The sequence below is a fragment of the Lytechinus pictus genome, chromosome 3, assembly GCF_037042905.1.
Source record: "Lytechinus pictus isolate F3 Inbred chromosome 3, Lp3.0, whole genome shotgun sequence".
Lineage (NCBI taxonomy): Eukaryota > Metazoa > Echinodermata > Echinoidea > Temnopleuroida > Toxopneustidae > Lytechinus > Lytechinus pictus.
Window position 1 is genome coordinate 33073410 of NC_087247.1, and position 6474 is coordinate 33079883.

Genomic DNA, 6474 nt, shown 5'->3' on the forward strand with positions numbered 1-6474 from the left:
TGATCCACTTGGCTTAATCTGTAGAATAAAACTATGGAGATAGGCCCTTAAATGTTGTAGGCCGATTATGAAAGGACTCATCTCATATGGGCACGTTTTCATTAAAGTTCATATTGACAATGTGTCATTTTCTGACACTTGCCCCCCCCCCCCCCATATTGGCTTTTCAGCCAATCAAATCAAACACTTTTCAAGTAACTTACTAATATCACCCATGTAGAGTTGAATTAGTTACAAGTGCGAACAATTTCATGAAACCATACCATTTCAGGACTTAAATCAATCTTAATATCAATCAACATTTCTTACCAGTAAACTTTAGGCCAATCAAACCGCTTGCTGATAGTGACGTCATACTAACAATGATGTCTTGGGGGTCCAGGAGCACACGTTGGTCAAAGAAGACGATAGTGTAGAAGGTCAAGTAGATGAAACCAAAACATATCGTTTTCACTGTTCCAGGAAGGCTTATCTGAGCTCTGTAGAAAGGAATCGTGAAATCATAGTCATGCTTTATTATCATCATCTTCGAAACCATCATTATCACTCATCATCAGCATCATCGTTTTCGAAATCATCATTATCATCATCATCATCACCACCACATAACTTGAAATCACTATCATTAGTTTCGGCATTGTGTGAGGTAGTACTTACCTGGTGATAGAGAACCCCTTTGACACAAGCAGCAGAACACACACAAAGAAAACCGTAGACAGCCACGAGAATACCTCAGCTGAAATAATTAACAGAAATAAAACATATGAAATGAATAGAGTTTTCATTTCAGACTATGATAGGTAGCACACGATTACTCGACCATTTAAATCTGCCCAATATCATCAATAATAATGTTACAATATAGTATTACACTTTTGTTGGTCATATTATTTACGTGTGTTTGGTTAAGAAAGTACATGTATTACCCTATATGTCAATAAATTTGTTGTTTTTGGAAGAGTGCAAATTGAGGATTTTAAGATTGGAAATGTTTTCATAATTGAAATAAAATTTAAATTTACCAGCGTCTTGCATCTTAGTCATTTCAAGTCCGGTCCGGGCAAACCTCGATAAATCGATGTTTAGGAGTAGAAGGCACACTGTCTTGAAGAACAGACTGCTATAGAATAACCGATATGTTAGGTGCAGTAGTTTCCTCAGCGACAAGACGTCTAAAATAAAAGTAAAACAACATTAATTTATAAATAGAAGGGTTGAACAAGATATTTGATACATTTCAAAGTCAGATATTCTATTTTCTTCTTGAAAAATTATGTTAAAAGTCGGTGCCTTTTTAAAAGAGAATGAAAAAAAAACTTGTAACATAAAAGAAAAATAGCTAAATGCCTCCGTAGTTATAAATGTTTTGTAAAGATAATTATAAACTTTGAAAGTGAAAAAAAAGAAATCCTCAAACTCTCAAGGTTTAGTATAAGAAATATATATATATAAGCAAAACTTCAACGGGATGAATGAATTATATTTAGCATGATTAATGAATAACGGATTGAAAATTACAAACTTACATCTGAATCGAGAAGCCACGATAGTCATCACCACGTATCCAAGAAAGAAGGCCAAGTCAGTCTCCATCATGACTAAAGGGAAGGTACAAATTAAGAAATAATATATATATATCTATATTATAAGAGGAAATACATTAATTTAATTTTTATTTCTTTAAAAGACAATTATGTACATCCAAATGAACCTCGAGCAATTAATCGACGATACACCTACCAAGCTATCAATAACTCTGTAGCTGTTTACGTTGATATCCTTTCAGTAATTAGGATTATTCTATCAAATCAAATCCAAAATCAGACATGTGGCTTTTCTTTTTATTGTCATGCTGATTACTAAACTTGTTAAGCTCGTTCATTATATTTCCATTCCTCTGTACCATTTAATAAAAAGGATATACATATTTTAGTACAATAACGCAAAATCTTACATTTCTGATTTTCAGCGAATTCTTTGAGACGATTGTTTCCATTTGTCATGTGCAAAGAAAACGAGACATTCCTCAACCCTTTCCGGTTGGATCTGCAATTAGTCAGGTGAACGAAATAGTACTGTGGGCGCTGTCGGGATTCGAAGTCGATGGTACCTTGACAAACCAGCCACTGAATGAAGAGAGTAGAAAGATATATGAAATTATTTATGAGGCAATTAGTATCCAAAATTATAATAGAAATAACAACCTACTGAAATCTTAGAAGGATATCTAAAATAATTTTAAAAATCTAGTCTGCTTTTATATGTGATTTGATTTGATTTTGCTTTTATTCATATATATATACATACATCATTTTAAACATTACATATCATATTAGTATAATCATTCATACATGAGTGGAGCATCATAAGCTGAAATCTTAGAAGGATATGAATAATTAATTCTAAAAAATGGTCTGATTTTATATGTCCCATCACAATGGTGTCATTATGGATTGATTAGAAAAGGACTATAAGTAGGAACTATATTACCACAATTAATCGTAATACTATTACTACTGCTGCTGCTGCTGCTACTACTACTACTACTACTACTACTACTACTACTACTCCTATGACTGCGACTACTATACTACTACTACTACTATACTACTACTACTACCACCATACCATTATTACTACCATGCTGCTATTACTAGTACTAACTATACTACTACTACCTCTACTACTACTACTACTACTACTACTACTACTACTACTACTACTACTACTATATTACTACTACCACCATACCACTATTACTACCATGCTGCTATTACTAGTACTAACTACTTCTACTACTACTACTACTACTACTACTACTACTACTACTACTACTACTATACTTCTACTATAGTAATGATAAGATAGGGCCTGAATTGACCAACCTGTGTTCTTTCTCACTTGAGCATCATTTCATTTACATTGGTCAGTGGTTTTTTACCATGTAGGGTGCAATTCTACCAAGATATGTTGCCCAATAGAATTTACTCAATTTTTAAGAGTGTTACGCCGTATACTCACTTTGAAACCATTGTCATCAGTAGTCACGTGACAAACAGGATCAAGACCAGTCAATTTGATTTTAAACTCAAGATCTTTAACCTTATCGATCTTCCCCCGACAGGTCTATAAGAAAAGAAACGAAAAAATGTAAAAAAAAAAAAAAGATCGTATTTTATAATGGAAGCAGTGATTTTCCGGCCCAATTTTACGTTGAAAATATAGTGCAAAGTTAACGAAGGATCCAAATAAGTAAGATGAAATAAGATCTAGTACGTTTTCTGCAATGTACCATATACATAATACTTAAAAACCAAATAAGATATTCCGAGTTTTTTTCCGGGGGAGGGGGCAAGTTGAAGGATATTTTACTTAAACTTATACGGTTTATTGAATAGTTTATTGCAACGCGTTTTAATTTTTTCTTTACGGGCTTACCATAAAATATTAGTGTAAATAACCATGATTGTTTCATTGTTTCTCCGTTTGAAAATGTGATATTCCTTTTTTACAACTTAGACATTCGTGTAATCTTTTCAAGATAAAAAGGAGGATATCAAAATATCATCTAACAACAAAAGATAACAGGTTCATACTGACTCTTGTTAATCATTTCAATATTTATTGAATGTAAAGAAGAAAAATGAGATAAGAAAACACAAACAGATAGCTTTAGAGCCTTCGGATCATGAATGCAATAATTATACTGTTTTATCATTGTACACAGGTAAAATATTAAATCAATCAAAGTGATAAGAATTCAGATTTTTAACCAAAAAAACCCCAAACAAATTAAATGCTTAATTACCAGTCTATCTTCGTTCGGTCGTATGCTTCCCCACTGTCCATAGCTTTCATCGAATATGACGAGTCGATAGCAGCATTGGTCCTATAAATAAAAATGATATAATTTCATAAGTATGAAATATCAAAACAATTTATTAAAAAAAATAGACAATAGTAATTTAGTAATTTCACCATTCCTCGGTTGGTGTTAAATCGAATATGAGGAGTTGATAACAGTATTGGTCCGATAAAGAGGTTATATTTTCATATGAAATGGTAAAACAATTTATGATAAAAAATGATATATGATAGATAATTTGCGATTATACCATTCCTCGGTTGATTTTGAATGTTTGATTAACCTCTAGAACATTCAACATACAAACTTTAAAACAAAACGTAAGTAAAAACAAGACAATGAGTTTGCAATCATCAACTCAAGGCTGTATTATATATTAAAAGGAAGATATAAATATTATCTATCAAAATAAAAATGATATTTAAAATTTCTTCGATCTATCTAAATTTTGAGACCAGGAATGCTAAAAGCGTTCCTTAGAAAAATAAATGAATTTACATGAATCTAAAATTGAGATTAATCTAGTATTCTTTTTTGAAAAGGGAATTACTTACAGCAGGATACATAATTGTAAAGTTTAGAACGTTGTCTTCACTGTTTCGGAAGTAAAAACTATCCATGAAGGCAATGTCCTATTGGATATGGGGGGGGGGGGAGAAAGAGAGGGGGAGGGAGGGGGAGGGAGGGGGAGAGAGGGAAGACATTAAAAAGCGTATAAAATTCAATGCAGAAGAGAAATATAAATTATTTAGGAAATGTTCAAAAATCGATATTTTTCTATTTCAAACACTACTATAGGCAAATAGGACTGTACATAATAGGCCCTACTGTAAATAATGTAAATGGGACGATTATAGTTTTCTTCATTATGAGATGATGTTATTTTCAATTCAATGCTTTCCAAATATTTGTGTTAAATTGCATTATTCACCTTCTTTCTTTTATATAAAAATACATTGCAATTCTTTACACTTTGGTTTCTGTTTTTTATGCTAATGTTTTACATATCGATCGATTCGTTATTGTATTTTTGTCATTAAAAAAAAATGAATTTGAAATAAGTTTACCTTGATTTGTTTTAGTAAGTTCATAATTCATTAAAAATCTTATATAAGTTTGAAAGGTAATTACTTTGGAGGCATAACTCTCAAAAAGGTTTTTTTTTGGTGAAGTTCAAAATATATACTGTTTGGAAAGGGGATGTTCAGAAAAAAGAACACGTTGTTCATGCCCGGTTTCAGGTTCATCATGTACATCGGTCTCTCATAGACTCTTTGACCCTTTCTCTATGTATCTCATTCTCTTGATTATTCTTTTTTATTATAATATTATTATTCATTCATTAAGATTTTCATTTCATTCATATTTCAAATAATTTAATAATACGAGAAGTATATATATCGAAAAAAAAGGCCAGGTATTCCTGGCTACTAACATTCTTCATAAGAAAATATTATAGTCGATGTATGTATGTTTTTCTAAACAGAAGGTACGTCGTAAAAAGTTGGCATTTTGATGAATTCTACTTGCAATCGATATTATTTACGATTTAGATTCTGGGTTTGGGTTATACAAGACAAAAAATAATAATCATCAGACTTTTTAATGATTTTGTAAAATCACACATCAAGTCACATCATTATTTTTATTATTAAATCCAAACAGAGAAGATTGATTTGTTGTTGTTTCCTTTCATAAGTGTCCAGGCAAGCATCTAAACTCATCCTAGTATTCAGAACGATCATCCTACCCACCTCAAAACTACCCCCCTTCCCTTCTTCCTCAATCATATTTCTTTTGTAATTCACCTGTTCCGTAGAGATTTCCCCGCGTTTGAATTTGGCATCTGCATTGCCCGAAACGAGCAAAATGCAGGCCAAAACCAGCACGAAGAATTTTCCAAGTTCCATAGTCGATCTTCCGGTAAATCAGCTTTATTCACTTGATTTTCTAGCGAATTTACATGCTGAACTCAACGTTTGTTCCTTGTTCCGATCGATGAGAAGCTTGAAAAAATTGTGATTAGTTGATAGCAACGCATTGACTATCAAACAGTGAGCTGATAACGCATGCGCGTATAGGGAGTGACGCAACAATGCACGCGCTTGCATGAAAAAAAATAACGATGGGATGGGTGGTGACCGCTAAGGACATATTGTTTTGGTGTGGTATTTACAAGCGATGTATTTATAACAACCCTTACAATCTATATGAATTTATAATGTTATTAATTTAATTAATCAATTTAATTTGGTTTTAGACGTGTGTTTTAGTACCTGTTTAGCTTTTTTTAAACAGATAGCCACTCCTGGCAAAAAACTCTCATTAAACTCGATTTCAGCTTCGTGCTATCATTATTGAAATTTTGAGTTATTCTGGACGTATAATTTTTTTTCATTTATCATTTTTGCTGGCTTATTATATTCACTCGCGTTCGTAATCTCTCGCGTCGCGTTGGTAATCACACGCGTTTTTGATTTATGGCGATTTTTTTTTCATTTCGGTGCGATTTTTTTTCTAACGGTGTCTTCAATGGGACAAACACGCTGGGGAAAATAAAATGAAATTGAAATTCGAGTTTCGTTTTAAGCCGGCAAGTGCCTTAAATA

The 6474-nt window shown here is 32.3% G+C and overlaps 1 long non-coding RNA gene across 1 annotated transcript; it reads right to left on the reverse strand.

Annotated features, from left to right (window-relative positions):
* Positions 1-456: 456 nt before the first annotated feature.
* On the reverse strand, positions 457-1112 carry LOC135153788 (uncharacterized). The gene is made up of 3 exons (XR_010293294.1): positions 1023-1112; positions 658-736; positions 457-479 (listed from the first exon to the last, which is right to left on the reverse strand). It is a non-coding gene; the product is annotated as an uncharacterized LOC135153788 (long non-coding RNA).
* Between the last annotated feature and the right edge of the window lie 5362 nt (positions 1113-6474).